We start from the raw sequence: 25,598 nt of genomic DNA on the forward strand, positions 1-25,598 counted from the left end.
GATAAAGGCTCTGGCGAACAGAAACGCGTTGGGAAGTGAACCTTTCTGGCAGTATAACCTCATGTGAATAAAGCGCCTGAAACCACTGCAGCTGGAGTCATTGTACTTCTTTTCAGAAGGTGATTAAAGTGAGTGCTGGTTGTTTCCTGTGGAAGCTCCTTCCTGTGACACCGAGTCACCCTGTTTGGGTCGTAGGCTTTCATAGCAAAGGATCTTGCGAAGGAAGCCTGACCCATCTGCCTTCGACAAGAAGAAATTGTCTTAGCCAAAAAAAAATGCTGCGACTGCAGGCAAGGAATGCAGAAGGAATGTTTTCCTCTTGCTAGCTGCAGTGGCAAGAAGTGTGAACCGGAGATGTAAAAGCAGTATGTGCAGGTTGGGCACACTGAAAATATTGCATTGGAAACAATATGGATTTTGAAAATGGACTGTAGCAGTTTGGTATTGAGTTATATAGAATTACACTACTTACCACACCTGAAATAACTCAACTGTTCACAATTGCGCACTATGAAGGAGAAATACTACCGTCTTTTTCAAAATCCGTGGTCATTTTTAAAACCAGAGAGACTTTCCTGTGATCAAGGTTCTGGTGAGTAGAAAGGCGTTGGGAAGTGAGCCTTTCTGCCAGCATATCCCTATGTAAATAAAGTGCCTGAAACCACTGTAGCTGAAGTCGGAGCACTTCTTTTCAGAAGGTGATTAAAGAAGTGAGTCCTGGGCTGGTTGCTTCCTCTGGAAACTTTGTTCCCTTGACACCGAGTCACCTTGTTTGGGTCAGAGGCTTTTGTAGCATAGCAATATATATATATATATTGTGATCAAGCACACCGTTTGTGTCCGAAACGTGTCAGAGGCAGCACCCTTTAAATTAATAAAAATACTAATGTTTGGCACCAGCTTTATCCTGAGTTTCTGTCCTTGCGTGTGCGCAACTGCACTTGGGATTTCGTCTTTTGAGATATATATATATATATATATATATATATATTACCTACTGGCGGTCGCCAGTAGGTAGTTATGGTTAGGACCTAGTTTCCATAGGAAATCCGCAACATTCTATTGGGAATAACTTTGGCGCCGGTGGACGAATTTTCGCGAATTTCTCAAATTAGGTGGCCAGCTCCGCTCCGCTCCTTCCCTGAAAATTTGAGGGGGATTTGTTAAGCGGGGGCGGAGATAAAAGGGGGGTCCCAAAACATGTTTCCCCCATGTTAATTTCCATAGGGCGGTTGGACTCACTTTTAGCCCGAACGGCTGAATGGATTCCCACGAAACTCGGCAAAATTGTAGGGACTGGTAGCCCGATGTGCCTTTGCTATGTCTCAAGATATGTGCTCCAGAGGATTTTGAGTAATTTAGGTCCCCAAAAAATATATATCTATAAGCGCGCCCCGGTACGCGCACCGGGAAGCGCACCCGGCGCGCTACGCGAGTTCGCGCGCGGAAAACTGATTGGCTCTCGGGTGTCTGTCAACATTCCAAACAGTCCGGAGCGGCCGCCATCTTGTGTCTCGGTAGGATCGAGACACAAGAGGTGGCAAACACAAAGGGGGAATTGACCATAAGGGGGCAGGGTAGACCCCCCTGACCCCCTAGGTTTGATGTGGGGGCCATTTTTTTTCCGATTTACGCGGGGGGAGCGCCCGGTACGCGCACCGGGGAGCGTACCGGGGAGCGTACCCTGGAGAAAAAAGAATGACAGAGTTTCCAAAAAATGTAGCATTTTTTTATAAATTGGAGGTAGTTCTAAAAAGAACTGTTTTGCTCACCATAGCATATTGTCGCTCCACAAAATATACAAACGATTTTAAATTTGGCAAACTTGGTTTGAATAGTTGTGCTCATCTCCCTCGCTTCTGGACCCGATGGGGTGGGTTGATTACTTTGGGAGGTGCTGGCAGAAGATTGGGCAGGGTTTCTGGCAAGTTCCCTGACCTCTGCCCTAGCATAGTTATTAGGGTGCCGGCGTTGCATGTGCCGAATCATGGTGTTGTTGCCAAAAGAGTATTTTTTGTTAGGGTTCCCCCTTGAAAGTTCAAAACCACAGATTAAACAAGTCGCCTTTGGCGCATTAACTTTCTTCTTGTCCTTTGGGATAGAAAAAAACTGCCAGATAAAGGCTCCTTTGGCTTATATGGGGTATTATCTTCTGTCAAGAACCCCCCCCCCTCTTGCTCCTCCTCGTCCTCCTCTTCTTGGTCTCCACCACTGTGGTGTTGGGGTGGTCCTTGTGGTGGTGGTGGAGGTGGAGCAGATGCTCCTGCAGCTGCTGCTACTTTAGCCATTTTTCAGACAAATAGGTACAGAGAGGTTTTTCAACAGGTCTTCCTCACTCAAAGTACAAAATGAGAATGAGGAAAATAGGTGGGGTTTTCATCATCTGGAAAACAAAACTGTCCTGAACCAATGAAAAGTGTTACTTTCAGGTCACATGACTCGGGCCTTCATCATTTGGAAACCAAAACTGATCTCAACCAATGATAAGTGTTATTTTCAGGTCACATGACCCGACGCGCTTACGCTACGCGCCCGGGGCGCGCCCGGGGGCGCGTAGCGTAAGCCCGTCAGGACGTTGCGCGATCGTATACGTCCGGGCGCTTCCGGGTGCGTTTATGCCGTGCGTCATAAGACGCATCACGCGGCTACGCGAAACGTCACGATGTTGTTTTCGTTCGCGGCAATAGCGCTAACGGGACGCTCACCGGTACGCGCCCCGGGGCGCGCCGTAACACTGCGCTCACCGGTGAGCGCATCGAAACGCGCCCCGGGAGCGCTCCGGGGCAAAAAAAAAAAAAAAAAATAACCATAACAAAATTGTATTACATAATTATACAATATAAAATTCATTATACAAAATATTACATTTCATACCTATAGAGATTTGCTATTAAAAGACCTTTGAAATTCACTGAAAAAAACATAGGTTTCACACCAGTTATAGTTAGGAATTAGCATTTAAAAAACCTTCTAAATTCACTGAAAAAACCATAGGTTTCACACCAGCTATAGTTAGCTGGAAATTTTACTCGCATAAAACCATTGAAATTCCCACGTTATAGTTAGTTGGACTCACTATAACTTGCGTGTGAAATGCACTGCTGAATACGTCACATATTACATCACTCAGGATATGGTCAGTGACATCACTCATGACATCACTGATGACACCATCCTTGTGACAGAGTGACAAACCTCCTTTCACTGTAATGTAACCCTTGAAGCACATATTCAATAATAGAAACTAAAATTTTCAAAAGAATGGAGATACCATACTAGTAACAACAACCAATTCAATAATTCCTCCATCTATATACACATCCACTTATTCACCAACAGTTCTATATAGTCACTCATACATATACTCACTCATTATATGTAGTGATACACCTATACATCCTGTTACACACCAACAGTCATCTAAAAGACACATACTCACACATGCAAATAAACTATTAAACATCCATTTATTTGCATATACAGCTATACACACACTACCACTTTACTTCTAAAGAAACTTACACATACTTACTCTCTTAAACAATCACTTATAGAAACACATACTAATTTAAACAGGAACTCTTACAATCTCTTACTCTCACATATACTCACTTATATACATTAATATTCACATACACTAGATTAATACATATGTAGTTACTGATAAAGACACTAGTGAGACACTCATTCACTCACTAACACACACATATACACACTCATCCACCCATACAGTCCTGCACATATGCTGTCTTTAAAACACATACAAAGAGAGAGTCAGTCATTCATGCATCTATGTGCTAGGTAATACCCCCACCAAACCATACAAACACTCATACTGATACTAAGAAAAACATGTAATAACCCATATACATACACATGTAGCTACTCACCAACCCATGCAGCCACTTATACACAAAGTGAAACACTAATACATATATTTAAATATTTAAACATTACTCACTAATATATGTATTCACTAAGATACACTTAATAAGCCAGTTAACCAATCAACATGTAAACACTTATTTAAACATTTATTCTTCCATCAACTTTTACATATACATATATAAAACATATTTATTTTTCAGAAAGACACACATTCACTGGATGGTGTCATCAGTGATGTCATGAGTGATGTCACTGACCATGTCATGAGTGATGTAATATGTGACGTCATCAGCAGTGCATTGCACGTGCAAGTTATAGTGAGTCCAACTAACTATAACGTGGGAATTTCAATGGTTTTATGCGAGTAGAATTTCCAGCTAACTATAACTGGTGTGAAACCTATGGTTTTTCCAGTGAATATATATATATATATATATATTTCACCAAGTTACCTCTTTGTTGGTCGGCACACCCAGGACTACTCCATTTCACAGGGCAGGTATGCAGGCACTATTTCCCATTTAGCCAACGCGTTTCGGGCGGTAAACGCCCTTTATCATGGGCAGGGTGAGACAAATGACGGCAAGGAAGCACTGACCAGTATAATCCCTCTTTTTATTTCCATTAATATTCCTGTTGATTATACCCAAAGCATTCTGGGACTGGTAGTGCTCAAATCAAAATCCAAGTATGGGCGCCGTCACAAAGTCACTCCCTCAAACAATCATGGGGAAACCATGTCCTGTAGCCCCCAGTGTCATTATCCCCCATCTCCTGTTCAACACTAGCTGCACGTTTAGACAGCCGGCGGACCCACGATGCTGCGAAGGTGGAACTCCTCGTAGCAGACGCTCCAGGGAATCCCTGCTCCGTGTGACCAATTCATCCAGAGGCACACGGACCTCCGAGGCACAGGTGGTGGCGCCAGACCGTGACCAAGGGCTGGTCACTATTTTATTTCACCAAGTTACCCCTTTGTTGGTCGGCACACCCAGGACTACTCCATTTCACAGGGCAGGTATGCAGGCACTATTTCCCATTTAGCCGACGCATTTCGGGCAGTAAACGCCCTTCATCATGGGCAGGGTGAGACAAATGACGGCAAGGAAGCACTGACCAGTATAATCCCTCTTTTTATTTCCATTAATATTCCTGTTGATTATACCCAAGGCATTCTGGGACTGGTAGTGCTCAAATCAAAATCCAAGTATGGGCGCCGTCACAAACTCACTCCCTCAAACAATCATGGGGAAAACCATGTCCTGTAGCCCCCCAGTGTCATTATCCGGCATCTCCTGTTCAACACCAGCTGCACGTTTAGACAGCCGGTGGACCCACGATGCTGCGAAGGTGGAACTCCTTGTAGCAGACTCTCCAGGGAATCCCTGCTCCGTGTGACCAATTCATCCAGAGGCACACGGACCTCCGAGGCACAGGTGGTGGTGCCAGACCGTGACCAAGGGCTGGTCACTATTTTATTTCACCAAGTTACCCCTTTGTAGGTCGGCACACCCAGGACTACTCCATTTCACAGGGCAGGTATGCAGGCACTATTTCCCATTTAGCCGACGCTTTTCGGGCGGTAAACGCCCTTCATCATGGGCAGGGTGAGACAAATGACGGCAAGGAAGCACTGACCAGTATAATCCTTCTTTTTATTTCCATTAATATTCCTGTTGATTATACCCAAGGCATTCTGGGACAGGTAGTGCTCAAATCAAAATCCAAGTATGGGCGCCGTCACAAAGTCACTCCCTCAAACAATCATGGGGAAAACCATGTCCTGTAGCCCCCCAGTGTCATTATCCGGCATCTCCTGTTCAACACCAGCTGCACGTTTAGATAGCCGGCGGACCCACGATGCTGTGAAGGTGGAACTCCTCGTAGCAGACGCTCCAGGGAATCCCTGCTCCGTGTATATATATAAATAAAAATCCTGCTGATCTTAAATACTTTGTAATCGATACTGTTCCCCCACTTAGGAGAGGTGGTGACATGAGGCACTACTACGCAAACTTGAAACACAACGTAATATATTACTCGATTGCAAAGTACCCAATGGATTGAATGCTAGCAAAGACTGTTTTACCTATTCATAAGCGTTCTTCAAATACTGTCTATACACATCTGCTGTTATCTGCTCTTCCGACCTAATTGGTCTTTTTAAACAAATTATGTAGTATTTTTTGCACTTTAATATATTTTTTAACACTTGGTTTGCACAGCATGTCATGATAACATTTATTTGCGGGATTTTGCACATAATATGCATATATAGATTACATGTGAGTCCGATATTTGCTCGCTTGGGCTATATTGCGGGTGACTTTTATACATTGTTCAGATGTTTTGGAAATGTTGAGGCAGGTTTGAGGGGAAATTAGAGGTACCCTATCAGTTCCCATGCAAACCATGTAATTTTCATAATGAGCAATGGTGTACAGAATTTGACAGAGTTTGTTAACAGCATTGAGTTGGATATTTATATGAATGTTAAAGTCTATATATTTATTTATGGTCTTTTATATTTATTCATTATGCTGCTAAAACATTCAAATTAATTATGTTTATGATACGCTCTGTAAATATTGTATAATACAATTATTTATTCTGTTATACATTTGTGGATACCTGCTTTCCGATATGAAGAAAGGCGACAGTATGCCTTCTATGTCCATTGGCAAGTTGATTACATCATGCATGCTTTACCTTTAAAAATAGCACTCCGCCTTCTCAGTGTTGTCATGTGATCAAGGCCCTTCGCAGGCTGAAACGCGTAATGGCGGTTTTGGTGTCGGGCACGGAATAAAAATAAATTTGCACCAGTCTTGGCTTCGCCTCGTCTTGTTCTACGCTCTTTTGAAGACGTCCTATGCCTTATATATATATATATATATATATATATATTTTTATATATATATATATATATATATATATATAAATATATATATATATATATATATATATATATATATATATATATTATATATATATATTTATATATATATATATATTTATATATATATATATATATATATATATATATATATATATATATATATATATATATATATATATATATATACACATAAATATATATGTATATATACACATAAATATATATGTATATACATACATATATATATCCAAGAAAGAAGTGACTCAAACAGATAGATTCACCAAAGAACAAAAATATATTTCCACTACAACGTTTCAGCTTCCGCCTTCCTCAGGTAGTTTCAAGATGGTAAGCTCAGTGGCTGCACAGATGACACAGCTGAATTTTCAAAAAGCATCATGAGTGAAGATTCCATTTGGAATGTGAAATCAATGCAGTCCTGAGAGTTCTTGAGATATGCAGTAATCAGGTTGTATTGTCAGTAATGTTCAGTCCATCTGGATGCAATGATTTTAAACGGGACATCCAGAAGTTTTCCCTGGAGTCCAGTAGTTCTTCCTATGAGACATGTGCCACGGGGAAAATCTTCAAATCTGATAGTGACTGATCCACAAGGTTAAAAAGATTGGCTACAGGCTGGTCAATTTTCTTATTAATTATTGCTGATTTGTGGTTCCCCGAATCGTGTGCGGAGGTCATTCACTGTTTGGCCTACATATTGTTTTTTACAGCTTTGCCGTTGGCACTGAATCACATAAATAATGCATGCTGAGCGACATGTAAGATGCTGCCTTGAAATTGATCGCATCAATTGAAGATTGAGTTGAGATACGTGTGTTTTTTATATAGGATGTATATATTGTATATATATATATGTATATATTCAGATATGAAATTTGTAAATACTTCTGTTCCCCCTTATCATGATTGCACTTAATGAATGAATGGTGCAATCTTGTGTGTGTTTTTTTAAATATAATTTGCACTATTGCCCTTTATTTCAGGTTCTCACACAGGGACAGCACTTGTAAATAAGTCACTATAAGATGGCCGCCATGTATTTGTCAACAATGTTGCCTAAGTCCGTCTGTGACTATTATTATCAATCATGTGATGCATGTATAGTTTAAATGCTTCCATGGAGCACTAAGGAAAGTGATATTGAAATAGCCAGTCGGCAAAACGCGTCTGTCAGTGCAGGAGGGGTCTGCACAATAATGGATTGGTTGCTTTGAAATTCTTCGTGTGCTTTCCATTTTTAGACGTTACGGCGTCTTTAGGTTGTTTCGATTGAAGGCGGCTCACCACTGCCGGAGTGAGCACTCAGGATGAAGACAGAGCGGCGGCGGTGACGTCCTGTTGTTAAAATTCATATGGCCGCCATCCCAGAGGCTGTAAGAGGAAGTACGCTGCCGTAGGATTTTGCGGCACCCGATATTTGGAGTTACAGGATGCAGCGGAGAAGACGGGTGGTTCCTTTTGCTGTTTGAGACACGTCGCAGACTGGAGCTGCCTTCCCAGATACCGTGGCTGCCAATCAGACCGGTGAGTGAGCCTCGTCTTTCTTTTAGCATACCGTTTATAACTTTAGGCCCCAGTCCTGTGAAGACACCACATTAAGTTACAGAACTGTGCACATTAGTTGCGTGATGTCGAGTCTAGGTGAGAGAGAGGAAGCGGGGGTCGACATTTTTAAAACAGGAACGGGCGCTCTCAATCTACAACCAAGAAGCGAAGCGACCAGGGGTTCTTCAGCGAGCAATCTCGCAATCCTGTACCAAGCCCTGGAAAAAGCGCATGAAAGAGAGCTGCGCAAATGGTGGGTAGCCACCTCACTGCAGAGGTAAATGGACTGCAATAGGATTCAGAGGAGCCTGCATATCTTCACGGTCCCCTCGTATGAACACCCTGACCCTGAACTCCTCAAAGACTGGGCAGAGCATACGGCGGAGTCAGCCAAAGGCATGGTTAGAATGCTTATTAAATATGCCTGAAAAGATCAGGAAAAACTCCTAGCTGAAATTAGAAGACTGGAAGATCTAATTGGGAAGGAAAAAGATGCCAAACAAAGCGAGGATTTGAAAAATGGCATGATGAAGCGTTTGAAGGATTATGAGGCCATTATTCACAAACGTAAACAAACGAAGTTTCTCAGAGACAAACAGGACTATGTAACAGGCCGCATTCTAACCTTTGCCCGGAAATTTGACAGGCCAAGGAAAAAGATGAGCCAACAAGGGGCAAGTGCAAGCGGTAATAAAGACACCTCAGAGTCCAAGGTAGAAACTCCAGAAGGCGAGCAAGTCACAAATCCTGAGGAGTTAGGTGTGAATGCGGAGTCTCCTTATTTTCAGGAGTACCAGTTAATAAGGGAAACCCATCAAAGACTAACACCAAGAACCCATCCCCCACTGCAGACGGCATCACAAAACAAAAGAAACGAAAAACCAGGAGGGGTATAAAAGCAGGCGAGGAAGCCCCAACACAGCGAGTGACATGGAGCAGGGGGTAGAAGAGCAAATGGTAAAAGAAATGACCATTATAATTCTATCAGACAAAATACTCACACCTGAATAGATCAAAGTACTACAGTTGGGCCCCACTTTTTGCCCAACCTCAGGCTTTGACTATGCATGCACCAGGATCGACCTGTTTAGATACATCAGGAAATTGAAATTACAATAAATATATTTACTCCATCCACAAGTGGCAAGACCCATAGAAGCATCAGGAGGGATGCCTGAAGATTCTGATGCACTAACAGGACATGATCTGGAAGCTCTCATGACCATGCACACACTCGGTTCTACATCCACTCTAAGCGGAGAGGCTAATCTGGATGAATGTCTGGCAGAAGCAGACATCAATCAAACTAGGGGACTAAGTAATTTTAAAAGAAAATCTCGAGTGGTTCCCAAAACACGCTTTGATGCCATAGACGTTTTCAGTGAGGCTGTAATTCTTGATCTAAAGACATTGGCCAATTGCAGAGACTTCAATAACCGCCAATATAACATCCCTAGGAAATCTCTGGAAAAGGACCAAACTATCGAAATCAAACCCTCTGCCAAAGGGGGGAATATGGTTATTTAAAAAAAAATCAATACCACAAAGAAGCGATACGGCAATTGAATGACAAAGACTGCTACATGTCAATACCAATAAAAACCTACATGCAATGTGTTGATGAGTACCATAACCTACTACAGCTTTAGAAAAACAATGGGTTATTGGGTCAAGATGAATACTTATTCTTGCGCTGTGAAACACCCATAATACCAACATTTTACCACCTTCCAAAGGTACATAAAAATGCAACCAATCCTCCAGGCAGGCCAATTGTGGCATCCATTGACAGCCTCCTAGAAAACATGTCCACCTACATAGACTCTTTCCTAGCACCCCTGGTGAAGGACTTGGCCTAGTATATCAAGGATGCCCAGGACTTCCTAAGATTAATTGAGGGAGTGACATGGGAACAGGACATGCTCCTTATCACCCTGGACATTACCAGTCTTTATACCTGCATCAATCATCAAGACGGTATAATAGCTGTGGAATGGTTTCTGAATAAGAGACAAATTAAGCATTTGAAACACAATGAAATGCTTATACAAATGATCACGTTCTGCATCACAAATAAAATGTTTACATTTGCAGGACAATTGTACCGCCAGCTCCATGGGACCGCCATGGGCACGTGCTTCGCCCCCAGCTGCACAAATCTTTTCGTGGGCTGGTGTGAGAAGCACGTGGCCTGGGGGGAACCCAATGAACATTGGATTGAAAAAACCATTCTATGGGCAAGATACATAGATGACCTTTTCATAATCTGCGCGGCAGCCGCTCCTCGGCTGAGGAGTTTGTAGCCTCTCTTAATAGCAATAAACTAAATCTTAGGTTCACAGGTGAAATTAGTAATATTTCAGTCACCTATCTAGATCTTGAGATTTACGTGGAGAATGGCACACTTTCAACCAGATTGTTTAGAAAGCCCATGGTAGGCAACCCGGTTTTGCATGCCGATAGCCATCATTCTAGGAGTGTCATCAAAAATATACCATTTGGTGAACGTCTGCGCCTAAAACGTAATTGTTCTAAAAACTAGGATTATGAACCCGTCAAAACCGAGGCCACCAAGAAGTTTAAGGAGAGAGGTTATACCAACTCAGACCTAACCTAAGCAGAAATTAAAATCAGAAAGGTAAACAGAAAAGATTTACTCATAACTAAGGAGTCTGCAAAACCTAAAGAAGATACCCCGGTCAGGATGATCACTAGTTTCAGTGAAAAATCTAGTCAGATTGTGTGGATCTTTATAAAGAACTGACACATCTTACAAATTGATAACATCCTGAAAAAGAAACTGCCTTTGTGCCCACAGATTACATACAAACTCAGCATGTCGGTAGGGGACTACCCAATCCGTAGTCATTAATATTCGGTCCTCAGAGTTTAGAACAAAATAGACATTTCGGTGTTTTTTTCCCTATAAGCGCTGTAAGGCCTGTAAATTTAGTGATAAAATGACAACTTATCAGGGCAGACCCGGTGACCCAAGACCGATCTGCAATATCAAATTGCTCCTAAACTGTAACTCTGACTTCACTGTCTACTGCCTAACCCGTCTGTGCCCCAAGCGTTACATTGGAGCACGATACACCCCACCAAAAAGCGCATCCTCAAACACATGCAGGCCATTACAAACAAGGATCCCGCATATCCGGTTGCTCTTCATTTTGAGCAATTCAACCAGAGAAACCGTGATTTGTTGAAATTCCATTGCATCGACCAATTTGACAAATCTAAAAGAGGGGGTGATAGGGTGCGTAAACTTCGTATTTTGGAATCAACTTACATAATTGATCTCCAAACGAAAGCCCCAGTAGGGTTGAATAATGATGAGGAGTTACGGGTCTACCTTTAATGACATGTCAGAATCATATATTTAACAACACAAACGCCAATACTGTTCTTTTATTTATAGTCTAATTGATGCAGCCATATTGAAAACCAAACAACTAGTGCTGAAGACTCCTAATTCTGTCTGAATCAATCTCTTTTTTATTATTTTTTATGTGAAAATAGGAATTTTTTGATTTTGCAACACATTTAAATTTTTACATCATAATTGCATAATTACCCCAAATTTGGCACAAAGGTAGTGCTTGGTTAAGAAAGCAACCTTTTTTTAAAATGGTGTAAATCGGTTCAGTAGTTGCTGAGAAATTAAAAAAATTAAAGTGTTGATATTAATGGCTGCGGTGGAGTCGCGACCCCTCCTGACCACCTTATTCTAATTGGCTGACAACACTACAAAGCAGGAAGTGTTGGCAGCCATCTTGTGACTCGGTAGAACCGAGTCACAAGAAAAGAGAGAATTAAGCAAGAAAAACAAAAAAGGGGGCAGGGTAAAAACACCCTGACCCCCTAGGCCTGCTCACGGGGTCCACAAGGACCCCCAGGCCTAAAAAAAGCTTTAAAAAAACAAAACAATATCATCCGAATTTGTTTTGGGTGTGTGAATGCAGACAAATTTTCTTTTTGAAAACGAAGCGAAGGGTTCGTTATGTTTAAGCCCCCAGGTGGGCTAGGTCCCGGGGGCATGCAGAAAATATATAGCAGGGGCGGCTGGGGCCCCCGCAGCCCCAGGGACCACCACCTCCCCGGGGCTTCATTTATGTTTTGCGTGGGGCTCGCAGCCCCCCCCACCCCGCAGCCCTGGAGACCACCACCTCCCTGGGGCTCTAACTATGCAAACATGGGGGTCGTTACGGAACCCGAGGCCCGGGGCTGTGCAATGGTTTGGAGGGGAGCTGCGCGGCCCTCCTCCTGGAGCCCTTGATGGCGCTGGAGACCACCACCCCCCAGAGCTGGCTCCTGCAGTGGTTATAGTTAGAACCTAGTTTCCATAGGAAAAACATTGTTTGATTTACTAATAACTTTGGCGTTGTTTGATGAATCTTCGCGAAATTCTCGCAAAAAAAGTCTATCCAGGTCAGCTCCGATCCTGAAAGTTTGGGGTGATTCGTCAAGTGGGAATGAGAAAAAAGGGGAGTCTCAAAATGCGTTTTTTGTGTGTTCATTTCCATAGGAAATTATAAGACAGGCTACAGACTGAGCTGCTGAACGGAATTACCCCAAATTTGGCAAAAAGGTAGTGCTTGGTTCAGAAAGCGACCTTTTTTTAAATGCTGTAAATCCGTTCAGTAGTTGCTGAGAACAGCCCCCCCCCTACCATAGCAAACTCTACTTTGCTTCATTGAAGCAAGAGCAGGGAAACCTGATCTTGCTTCAATGAAGCAAAGCAGGATTGCTTTTCCACAAGGGGAGCTGCATGTCAGCACCTCCTCGTGTGGAAAAGCAATGCCGGTTCCTGCAGGAGGGGGGAGCCGGCTGGAACCGTGGGGGCATTGGGGCTCCCCCCACAGTCCCCAACGGATAGGGCCGGCCCCGGGAAATTGGGTCCCAGGGGCTAGAAGTGGCCCAGGAGGGGGGCTACATGGCCCCCCTCCCCTTTAAATATTTTTTTTTTAAAAGGCTGGGGATGGGGTCCTCTGGGCCATAATTGGCCTGAGGATGGGGGCCACGCTGCCCCCTCAGAAAAAATAAATAATAAAACGGATGACCAGGCCACAGGGGCTGGGGTACTTGGGCCACAGTTGACCGTGGGAGGGGGCCACGTGGTCCCCCTCTACATAATTTAAAACAAAAAAAGGGAGCATGGTCCCGGGGGATGGAGTTCCCATCGCATAAAGTAGCCAAAGGAAGGGGGTCACGCAGCCCCTCTCTCAAAAAAGTTTTTTTTAAAAGGAATCAGCAAATTGTCAGAGGCCCCGCCCCCTCCCTGCACCACTGTGCGCATTTTAAGGTGGGGAATTAGTTCCCCTTGAATCCTGAGAGTCCCTGGGGGCCATCTAGCCCACCAGGTACCTCCAGAATGCGCTACAGGGCTGCGTTGCAGAGAGGTTGTCAGAGGCCAAGCCCCTTTTTACACCTCTCTGCAGCACAGCTCTGTGGCACTTACTAGAGGTACCTAGTGGGCTAGTTGAGCCCCAGGGACCCTCAGGACTCAAGGGGGATAAGTTCCTCGATTTTCAGTGCACCAGGGGGTGAGTTTGCATAGTGGTGCAGCGAGGGGCGTGGCCTGATTTGACAAGTGTGCAAGCACACCCTGTGGTACGTTTTAAGTTGGAGTATTAAGTCCCCTTCAATCCTAAGGGTCAACTAGCCCACCAGGTACCTCCATCACGCGCCAGGGAGCTGCGTTGCAGAGTGGTGGTCCAAGGCCATGCCCCCTTTTTATACCACTCTGCAACGCAGCTCTGTAGTGCTTACTGGAGGTAGCTGGTGGTCTAGTTGGCCCTCAGGGACCCTAAGGATTCAAGGAGACTTAATCACCTAACTTTAAACTTGCCACAGAGCGCGTTTGCTCCATTGTCACATCAGGGCCTCCCCCTGCCTTCACCACTGTGCAAACACGCCCCGTGGCGCGTTTTCAGTTGGGGGACCAACTCTCCATGAATCCTGAGGGTCCCTCATAGATATATTTATATATTATGAACTTGAAGCTGTGTAACATAAAAGAACAAATTAACTATTACCCTGTCCCCCACATGAATGTATAAACATGATAGTTGTCATCTGTTTACTATTTTAACTCACTGGTAGCATGATTTTTCAACCGTTACTAAATATGCACTGTATTGTATTTTGCACAACGATTTAAATTTTGCACATATGGAATCATCAGCCCACTTGGGCTTCTATGGTCGCTATTTCTGATACCAATGAAAGAAATAGTACTTGGTACTGGTTTTATAATATATGTACTCAGCGCCTCTGTTGTTGCTATTTAGCATACGGCTGGTTTAGTAGTACACCAAATAAAATCGCTAAAATGTTTTAGGTTGATCGTTGGCAAAGAATGGGAATATTTATATTTTAAAACATTTTATGTATTTATATGTTTTATCATTATTCTAAATTGCCAACGCAACTTTACCTGAATATGTGCAATATCACTTAGAGGTTGCTATATATTTATATATTTATATAAATGTAGAAATGAATTTTGCTTTACCTCCATTGTAAGTTTTTTTAACGCATTATGTGTTAATTGTGTTAGTAACTTTACTATGTTCATTACGTAACGGCACTTTGCCCTTTAAAAACGGGATGTCAGCCCCCATGACGGTGTCATGTGATCAAGGCTTCGTTAAGCCGAAACGCGTCATGGCGGATTGGTGTTGGGCTAAGAAATAAATAATTTGCACCATTTTCTGGGTCTCGCTTCGTCTGTTTGGCTGAGTTGCTGATTTTGGATGTCTACATACTGTATATATATATATATATATATAGATATATATATATATATATATATATATATATATATATATATATATATTTATTTATATATACCAGCTCCGAATTCCCAAAAATACCCAGCCGGGTTTCAGGAAACAGCACTCTCAAGCACGGCAGTAAATTAGCAGGGGGTTTTATTATTCAGAATAGACGCGTGACGCGTTTCGGGAGAGCACTCCCTTCGTCGGTATTCACATCTGAAAAACTGTATGCAGCGCCATTATCTATGTTTGTCACAACATTAAACACAAACAAGGGACTAAACCATAAGCGTGTCATTATGCGCCATCTTTGAATGTGCAAATACATAGGCTACAAAACATTGCTAACAGATTGATTACACCACTGATCAAGCCGTGTATCGGCACAATCGTTATCTTAATAATCACCCACATTATGTAAATATTCGGAGACGATTTATATCCGAAGTTTGTGGCTAAGATAACATAAAACACAACTCCAGCCCCTAAATCAGGTCACCTATGGGACATGAAAGCATCGGGCAAATCTTGCCGTGGATCGGCAATGGCAGCCCCTTAGGACTGCCACAATAAAGGTGTAACAAACTATACAGCAATTATCGCTAAAGACAGCATCTTCAGCCCTAGACCCAACGTCTCTAAAATATATTTCATCTCAAAAACATGATTTCAAATTTCTTTCATTATCAAAACACTGCAATCCATCTTATCAACCCAAGTGAGAGGCCAGTTCTTCTCCCATATTCAAACCTTTGGGCACCCTCGTCTCAAGATCTATGATATATCGGGACTCGAGTCTCCTTAATGCGAGCAATCTATTGCCCCCTCTCGGATTCTCTTCTACTCGGTCCAGACAAAAATACCTCAGAAGGTTCCTGTCACTATTGTGTCTGATGGAAAAATGGCGGGCCACTGGATATGAAAAATCCTTATTCGTAATGGCCCGCATGTGTTCCAATATCCTCAACTTAACAGGATTGATGGTGCTACCTACATACCTTAACATGCAGGGGCATAATAGGCAGTAGACTGCATGGTCAGAATGGCAAGACATACATTTACTAATCTTCTTCCCTTCTTTGCAGCCAGGTACCTCATAGCTCAATGTCCTTTTGCTTGATGAGCAGGCCTTACATTTCCCGCAGGGAAAAAAGCCTTTCACATCATTTAATGTGCCCTGTTGTTTTTCAATAGGTTGTAAATAGCTATGAACTATTTGATCACGTAATGATCTCGCCTTCCTGTATGTTATTAAAGGTGCGTTGGGGATATCAGGCCCGATAATTTGGTCTGATTTTAAGATATGCCAATGTTTAGACAGGATTGATCGTAATTTATAAGAATCCGCAGCATAAGGTGTTATCATGCGGAATTTTCCTTCTGTGGTAGGACCTGGTTTCTTAACAAAAAGACTAGTGCGGGATACATTCCTAACCTTATTCAGAGTCTCTTTGAGAAGATTGGGATTATATCCTCTCATCACGAATCTCTCCATACATTCATTGGCTGCCTTCTCAAAATGCTCATTCTGACTACAGTTGCGCTTGAGCCGCAAAAATTCCCCGTACGGAATATTGTTAATAAGTTTGCGGGGATGGTTACTGGACGCGTGTAAAACGCTATTTCCAGCAGTGGGTTTGCGGTACAGTTGCGTGCAAATGCGCCCATCACTGACACTCACTTCCAGGTCCAAATAATTGACCTTTTCCTTACTGATTTCACCAGTGAATCTCAGATGATGTTCGTTGTCATTGAGAATTTGAATGTACTGATTAGCTTCCTCAATCGATCCATTCCACACAAGGAACAGGTCGTCTATATACCTGCTCCATAACACCACTTTGGTGTTCCAGGTGGAAAGCCTGGGGGCCCAGGCTACCTGCTCCTCCCACCAGGCCACGAATAAATTCGCGTAGCTGGGAGCGAAGCAGGAGCCCATGGCCGTACCAGACAATTGGCGATACATAGTATCCTGAAAGAGAAAAATATTGTTGTGTAAACAAAATGCAATTAATTCTAACAGCATCTTGTTATGCATCGCATATATATATATATATCAAACAAATGCTTCTGATAGAATGCTGTGCTGCGCCTCCAGGGAGAAACGGACACTTCAATCAGGATTTCGCGGTTGCAGAAATATTTTATTGCATTAGAGAGTAAATCGTGAGTGCCTCAAACTGACGCGTTTCGGCGAACCCAGCCGCCTTGCTCACCAGATAAAAGTGATTGAATCCAAACAGTTATTTAAACAGGTAAACACCAATATGTGAAACCACTGTCATGTGACCTTAGAACAACATAGTTTTGGATTATAAATCAGAAAGCAGACTAGCATATTTGGTTTAAGTCCAAACAGTTATTCTAGAACATTCACATGTATTTAAAGAAAATAAATGTTGTTGTTAAAACACATGATTTACATTTTTCTTTTGCAGAGTGAAAGTGGATTTCATATAACTGTACCAATACAAAAAAAAAAAATTCATACCACATAAAATTAATGTTTTTGCTACATATGAATTAAAATTCAATTTTAAGCGCATTCTATTTTCAACTTTAGTTTTAATGCATAATACAAGTTGACTGAATTATTTACAGGCGGGAATTATTGGCCATAATTTGTATCGTCTAGTCAAATAAAATGCTCATATGTCTCCTCTGTATCCAAGTCACACATATGACAGACTAAAGTGCTAAGTGTAAAGTGCTAAAAAGAAAGTGTTTGAGTTTTCCCAGCCAGGAAATTACAGTCCTATACTGGAACTGTTTAGGATAAATAGGAAAATGGGCAGCAAGGAACAAAGGAAGGGTATTTACTGATTAACCCCTATGGCACTCTCACAGAGTTCTTGTGATCATAGTAATTTAAAGTTCAGACAGCCGTCTGTATCTTGTGATCATCACAGTTAGACCATTGATCAAGGGGTAGTAAAGTCACTATGTTTCCAGAAACATGGAAAATTAGACTGATATAACTGGAGACTAGAAAAAGGGTCAAAAACATACCTGTGCAAATGGCGCCAATAAATAGTATAAAACCATGAATTGATAAAAATACAAAATCATGATAAAAGACACAAATACAGGACACCAAATGGAGATAAAAAGATAACTAAACCCACAATAAATATCATAAAACTCCAGTACAAAAATGTGTCTAAAACCATTATTAAATTGTAAAGTTAATGTTACTATAACTATTGTTATGACGTACCCAATCATGAAAAGATTGTAAGGCCATTTCTACTACTATAGGAGGTCATAACTATTTTAGAGGTAATGATGTAAATCCTCACAAATATTGAGTCCTCTGGGCGCCTTCGAATCGAGCTCTAAAACATATTTGGTTTCCAATTGCCTGAGCAACTTCTCCCTATTACCTCCTCTTTTGTCTGGAGGGATACTTTCAATAACAAAATATTGCAAGATATTTAAGTTGTTGTCATGTTCTGTCTTGACATGCCTTGCTACTGGATAGGAGGGATCTGAGTTCACGGTTGCTCACAAATGCTGCAGTATGCAAGCATGCACCTGGAGTTTCGTGCTCCCTGCATATCGAAGACCACATATGCAGGAAAGAACGTAAACGGCATACTCTGTTTTACATGTAAAGTACCCTTGTATCTTGATCAACTCATCACGGAAAGCATTCTTGTAAGATGTGGTATTAATCCCAAATCTACAGGCTCTGCACATACTGCAGTTAAAAAAAAACTTTGTTTATATATATATATTGCTTTCAGTGGTTAAATGCAATAGTTGTATGGTATTGTTTACACCTATGTTGACAGCATTTTGGATGAAAAAAAAGATTGTGTAAATAATAAATTAGAAATTAATTATTTATACGTTCTTTCAAATTGCAAAATATTTACAGCCACAATGATATTTGTGAAGTAAAAATGACAGAAGCAAATGTTAGAATAAAATATGTTGTCAAACCATATATAGTTTTAGTACAACATTAGATTTGTGTTAATAATCAAAAATAAATATGAGGAAAATGTTTATAAATTTTCAAATTTTTTCCAGTTTAGACATTTGAACTTTGGGAGAGTGAGGGTCAGCTATCTTCTCCAGTAATTAAAGTATAAAGTGCCTGCCCCTCCCGTTGAGCCCCACAATAACCATACGTAAGGGGGGCTCAAACTCGCCTTTCCTCAGTAGGAATAAACACCACCAGGACCAGCAGGAACAAGCAAATCCATTGGGTCACCAGAGCTTCTTATGGAGCTGCTAAAAAAGGAAGGGGCCTTAGCCACTGTTGCCGCCCTGGGTAGGGTTTCAGACAGCCTCTTTTGGCGCCAATCAACAGGGTAAAACAGGACTATCACTTGAGGACAAAGAAAATACTGGGAGATGCACTGGCGTCGCAGCCTCAGGACAAAAGACGGAAGCGGAATTATCGCAACCCTTGCTCAATTCCTCACTGGACAGGGAAGATTTGTCCCATCTGATCTCCCAGATTGAGGCAGAAGAGAGGAAGTGGACTGCTCCTGGAGACAAACCATGCTTTGCATTACAGGAAATTGACCAACCTGAGGGCACATCATTACCCGTGGATGCTCTAGAATCCAAAAACCCACAGGCATATGGACGAAACCAACTGGCTCCTCCCAAGGAAGACTCCCAAAATCTCCCAAAAGAAGCAATAGGAGATTATACTGTCATGCTATGAAAGTGAAGCCCCAAATAACAAGTCCTACAGCCACAATTTCAAAAGAGGAAGTTAAAGGACAAAAATACTCAACCTGGGCTACAACCCTTGCCATTCTGCAGAGGTCGGTGAACAAAATGTCATTTGAAGGTAACAAAATGAACATACAGATCAGCCTTTTAAACATTTTAGCTCTTTATGTAGCAAGCATCGATGAAAAGATCACAAATTTAAATAATCTAATACAACAAGCCCAGGACCACACCAATAACTTCCGTAAAACATGTAATTGTTCTCCAGTCCTAGACAAACTAAGTTCACTCCCAGAGGGGATTACGAAGCTAATGGGGGAGCTGAAAGATCTAACCAATGGAAAGCCCAAAGGTTTTGTTGAATGGGTCTTGGAAGCTGAGGAGGAAATTGATAAAGACCTTTCTGGTTAAACAGATGAGACAAAAGCCAAAGGGGCAGTTGAGGCTGGACACTCACTGGTTGACGGGGCTGGGTGCGCTCACGTTCTGTGGCGGTTGCTTGGAAACAGCAACACGTTCCCGGAAGAAGCACTGGAAGAGCAGGCTACAATGGCAGCATGGGGATAAGGCAAGCAGCGAGGAACCACTGCGGCTGCCTGATTGCGGCAATGTGCCTCAGAACTTAAAACTTATTTAAAAAAGGGGATGTGCATGTTAACAAGATTGACAAACAAGGGAAATCGGACCTGAAGAAAAATGAACCTTCAGGGAAACTAAATGATCCGTGGACTAAGCTGCATAGTGAAATCGAGAAAACACAACCAGCTATCTCAAGCATATTTTCACACTTAGGTGATCCCAAGACTGAAAATCAAAAGAAAAAGTGGGAAATGACAGTTGTAAGTGTGATAGCACTATAAATAATTCAATATTGGGGGCAGCGCAGATGGCAACATCCAGTGTCCAGGCAGAGGACCCCGAAGGGGATAATGTGACCCCCGGGCTGAGTGAAACTGTGAGTGCTACGGTAGAAGAACCAGCGCATACCCGTGTATCAGTCTGGATACGAGAGCACCAATGAACCATGGACAGGCCCCTGGGGCAGATACCGATATGCCAGGTCCAGGGAATAATGTGCTTAATGATGGAAGAATAGACACAACAATAAATACATTATCCCCCCGGAGTGCACATGTAAAAGGAGTTAAAGAACTAGGCTATCAATCCCCCGATGTACCAGAGGAAAAGATCTTCTCTCTGACAGAAGAGTCAGAAGTTTCAGATACCAGTCTACCCATCAGTAGTGATGAAGAGGCTGGCTCATCCTCAGGCGACAGTATCCCAGGGGAAAAAAATTTCACCACTGCCAAGAAAAAATCTAAACGGATATCAGGGAAAAAGACTCGACAGAACAAGAAGTGGTGGAAGAGATGGAGTGGGATTATTCAGCTACCTTAATGCTCTCCCCAGAGATGTCAAGTGATGATGGCAAACAATCAATGGTTGTGGGTGGTGGACACACAGATCATACTAAGAGAGGGAATTCGATCGAGCCATCATCAGCTCTGATTTTGGAATCTTCACAAGCCTTTCAAGATGATGTCAAAGCTGACAACCAGCAGGCAAGGCTAGCTATTAGGAATCTGCAAGGTTCAGTGTGGAAAGTGGGGAAAATCTGCTTGGACATTGTGGAACGGATGAATATGGCAGAGTCATGCACAGAAGTGCTGGAAAACACAGTTGAAACCCTGCAGGTACCCTCTATCTCTTAGGATAAGGCCTGAAAGATGTCATGTGGAAGCTGGAGGACTATGAAAACTGGCAATGTAGTAAACATCTGAGACTGCTTGTAGTATTATGTCTGGGTTTGGACCAGGGGATGGCTTTAACCAGGCAGTCAAGAGATTATATGTTGATACAACATCGGCCGCGATGGTTAATGGCATATTATCTAAGGAATTTCCAATCTCCCGGGGTACTAGGCAGGGCTGCCCCTGCTACCCACTCATATTTGCGATTTACATCGATCCATTTATTCGTAGATTAGAAGATAATGCTCAAATACCAGCTATATAGTCTCAGAACTGGGCCACTAAGACTTTGGCCTATGCAGACGATATCGCTCTGGTGACAGCTGACCCACACAAAGCGATAATAGCTATCAAGGAAGAGGCAAGACATTTTGGACAAATCTCAGGTTATGCACTTTACCAGGATAAAACTCAGGTTGTCTTGAATGACAAGGTCAAGATGACTGACATACGGGTAGTAGAAAAGGCCACATATTTAGGTATTTGTATATCGTCCCGGTAAGATAGTGTGGTCAAGGCTAATGTGGAACCCCTTATGGATACAATTCAAAAAGATCTCCAACGCATTATTAATTTACATCTATCTATTGTAGGAAGGTGCAATGTTTTTCCCAAGGATTTTATATATTTTTAGGGCAATCTGCCTGGAATCTACACCACCATGGTTTAACGCAATAGAGCAGATATTCTCCAGATTTAGATTTATGAGAGGCCGCAGTCTATTTTAATGTCCACCAGATTACAGGCACCATTTTTTAAAACTTGTTTTTTCTTGTATTACACCCCAGATAAAATTGCCAAGTGGGGGAGTAGAAAGGGAACTTTTTGTCCTTGGTGCACATTGTTTAATGGAGATAGTGTTCATACCTTTGCATCATTTAATGGATTAATAAAAATAAAAAAGATATAGAATTTCTTTTAACCGAAGTGTTAGAAACTGAAATAATATTGACCGATGATGTAATGTTGTTAGGGGTTTCTGGAACTAATCTCGTCAGAATGTGACATTAATTGATTTTTAGGCTATGGCAGTTTTAAGAATGTGTATTGCTTCCGCATGGTTGGACCCCAATGCACCAATGTTTCGTCAACTGCTCGCCAGGCCGGTAGCAATATTTAGTTCAGAAATGGCAATTTATAAACGGATAGGAAGAACATGCGGAGAAGAGGTTTGAAAATCTAGACCCCCCCTACTTATTTGGATTCAAATTCAAAAAGGGCAATAATGTAAGAAGAACTCTTACCCCACTTTGGGTGTAAAGGTATGGGTTGTAAAGAATTGTAGTAAGAACGTATACCGCGGGTTTAAAGAAAACAAGTAAGAACTAACTTTTGCTATTTTTGATTATAAGGGAAAGAAACTGAACATTTCACTTTAATTAGTTGGTGACAGGGCAAACCTATTGCACTTTTATGTATTATAAATTATACCTATCTGAAGTGGGGAGGGAGGTGGGGGGGTTGTGGGGATTGTAATTGGAAAATGAATAAAGATTATTTAAAAAATAAAGAAACCACAACCTAGCATCCTAACCCCTCTTCCAAACAAGGAAAAGCTCACTCCACACTACCACCCCCCCTTCTCCCCCCCGGAAATACGACAGCTCAGCGATCGGACAAGTGCACCCACAGGATCTGGCCAAACCCCTGAACTCATTCCCAAAACTCAAAAGACTAATAATATGGAATCTATTAAAGAAAATATTCCCACATACGTCGACACAGCTATGATTCCACATAGGGGCCACGTTGCAAATCAGGAAAGTAGTGGGAATATCACTCAAAGAAAATAACCTTGATAAATGTTTACAGGTTTTTTCATATCTAACAAATACTGGGGCATCTCTAATTGACTATACACTAGTCAGTCTTCCCCTACTGATCAATTTTATCTCATTTGGCTTTGGCAAAAAGATGGTCAGAGACCATCGACTTCAAGAGCTCACCCTTAATATTAGATTGGACGAGTTTGATGCTGCAGCTGACTTAGTCCCAGAAAGTTATACAATCAACCTAAAATGCATTAAGTGCACTATGAATTCTCTTCCAGGTCTGGCCATTGAAGCCAAACGTCAACTAGTAAACACTTACAATCAAGGGTAAGATCTAGTTTTGAGCTGGGCAACATTCACTGAAAAACTCACAGGCCAGCACGCAAAGCTGGTACCATGAATGTCAATAAATCATAAAACTCAAAAGCTGTACGCTACCCAAAGTGGAGGAACCAGCTTCTTAATAAGGATTGCCAAAAAAAGGTCTAATCTTTTGTGGAGAAACCTCAAAAGGTAACTGATGGACCCAAAAATACTATGCAATCTAAGGGAAGCGCGAAGACATTTGAAGGTTGCGAAAAGAGAACATCAAAGGGAGACATGTAATTTATTCTGGACAAAACTACTTTATGACACCAAGTCAAATAATTCCGCAAACTTCTGACTTACCAAAAATGGACTGGGCTGCATCGTCCCCAAGTTGGTTTCCTCCAACATTTCAGAGCCATTATGGTTTCATTTCCTACACGATCAGTTTAATAAACAATCCCAACTTGAACAATTCCTTAAACAAAGCACAGAATTGGTGACCAACAACCCCAAGGAACACACCATAGCATGCTGTGACCAGGCCATACCTGGGTTCCACATCTAGTTCAGAAACAAATTAGTAAAGTCTGGAGAGAGGGAGAACCATGTCCAGGTGGCATACATCCAGCCATACAGAAGGAAGGCCTAACATTTTGGGTCACCAAGCTAGCCGCGCTCGTCTCAACCAACTTCGAGAAGAATTGCATCCCACCCCTATGGCGTGGTTCGATTCTAACTCCAATCTTCAGGGGTGGGGACAAGAAGATCCCCCGAAATTATCGCTTAATAGCTTTAATTGACAATGAAGCAAAATACTTTGCTGGTGTGCTGCTGTACTCACTGCAAACATGGGCAAAGACATATAAAATCATACCTTCAAATCAAACCGGGTGCATTAAGCACACAGGGACAACTGTGAACCTACTTGCACTCTCTCTGCTGATTGATCAGGTGGAACTTAAAAATCACCCTGTTTATATGGGCTTAATCAATTACCAATCTGCCTTCAATAGGGTCGACAATGGAAAGCAGTGGCAGAAACTAGCTCAACTCAATATCCCGGACACCCTACGGAGGGCTCCTCAGTTGCTGCATCATGTCACTTGGGTCAGAATCAAAATCGGAGATGGATCGCGCCTGTCGCGGCCTATAATCACGCAGGGCCGAAAGCAAGGCTGCGTCCTAGCACCTACTCTATTTAATCTGTTTTTATCTGATCTTTCCCCGGCCCTGAATAGCATCAATTCCTACTCACCCAAACTAGGTGATTTCACCTTTCAAACTTATTATATGTGGACTGCCGTTGTTCTCATCAGCAAAACAATGATCGGACTGCAGTGCCTCCTGGACACCACCGCCTCATTTTCGATTAGGAATATTTTTCTGATCAATAAAAAGAAAGCCAAGATCCTTGCTGCTCGTGATGCCAGATCCCAAAAGCTGACATGGTCTCTAGAACAAAAATAAATAGGCGTAATTAGTTCCCACAAATACTTAGGAGTCCATTTCAATGACAATGGCAGATACTGTAGCCAGATGAAAGAAACAAAAAAGAAAGGCACTTCATGACCATTCGCCCTCAGATCCTTGTACACCAAACTCAAAGGATCCACACTCAAAGGCATACTCTGGGTGGCCCAGGCAAAAATCCTCCCGACCCTAGCATATGGGAGCAAGGCACTTAAAGGGCAAGGGTGTGAGTTACTTGACAAAACACTCACGAAGATCTACAGAACAATCTTCCAGCTCCCCTCCTATACCTCACCAGCTCAAATCAGACTGGAATTCGGCATATACAGGCAGGTCCTGGAACATAAAGTGGCCTTTGCAATAAGCTGTCATAAACTTAGGGCCACAAAGGAGGGCAGATTGGCCCATCACCTATGGATAGACTAAAAAGTGGTCATTGGGAAAGTGTACTTATCAGAAGCCTTGCTTA

The sequence above is a fragment of the Lissotriton helveticus genome, chromosome 2_1 (genome assembly GCF_964261635.1).
Source record: "Lissotriton helveticus chromosome 2_1, aLisHel1.1, whole genome shotgun sequence".
NCBI lineage: Eukaryota > Metazoa > Chordata > Amphibia > Caudata > Salamandridae > Lissotriton > Lissotriton helveticus.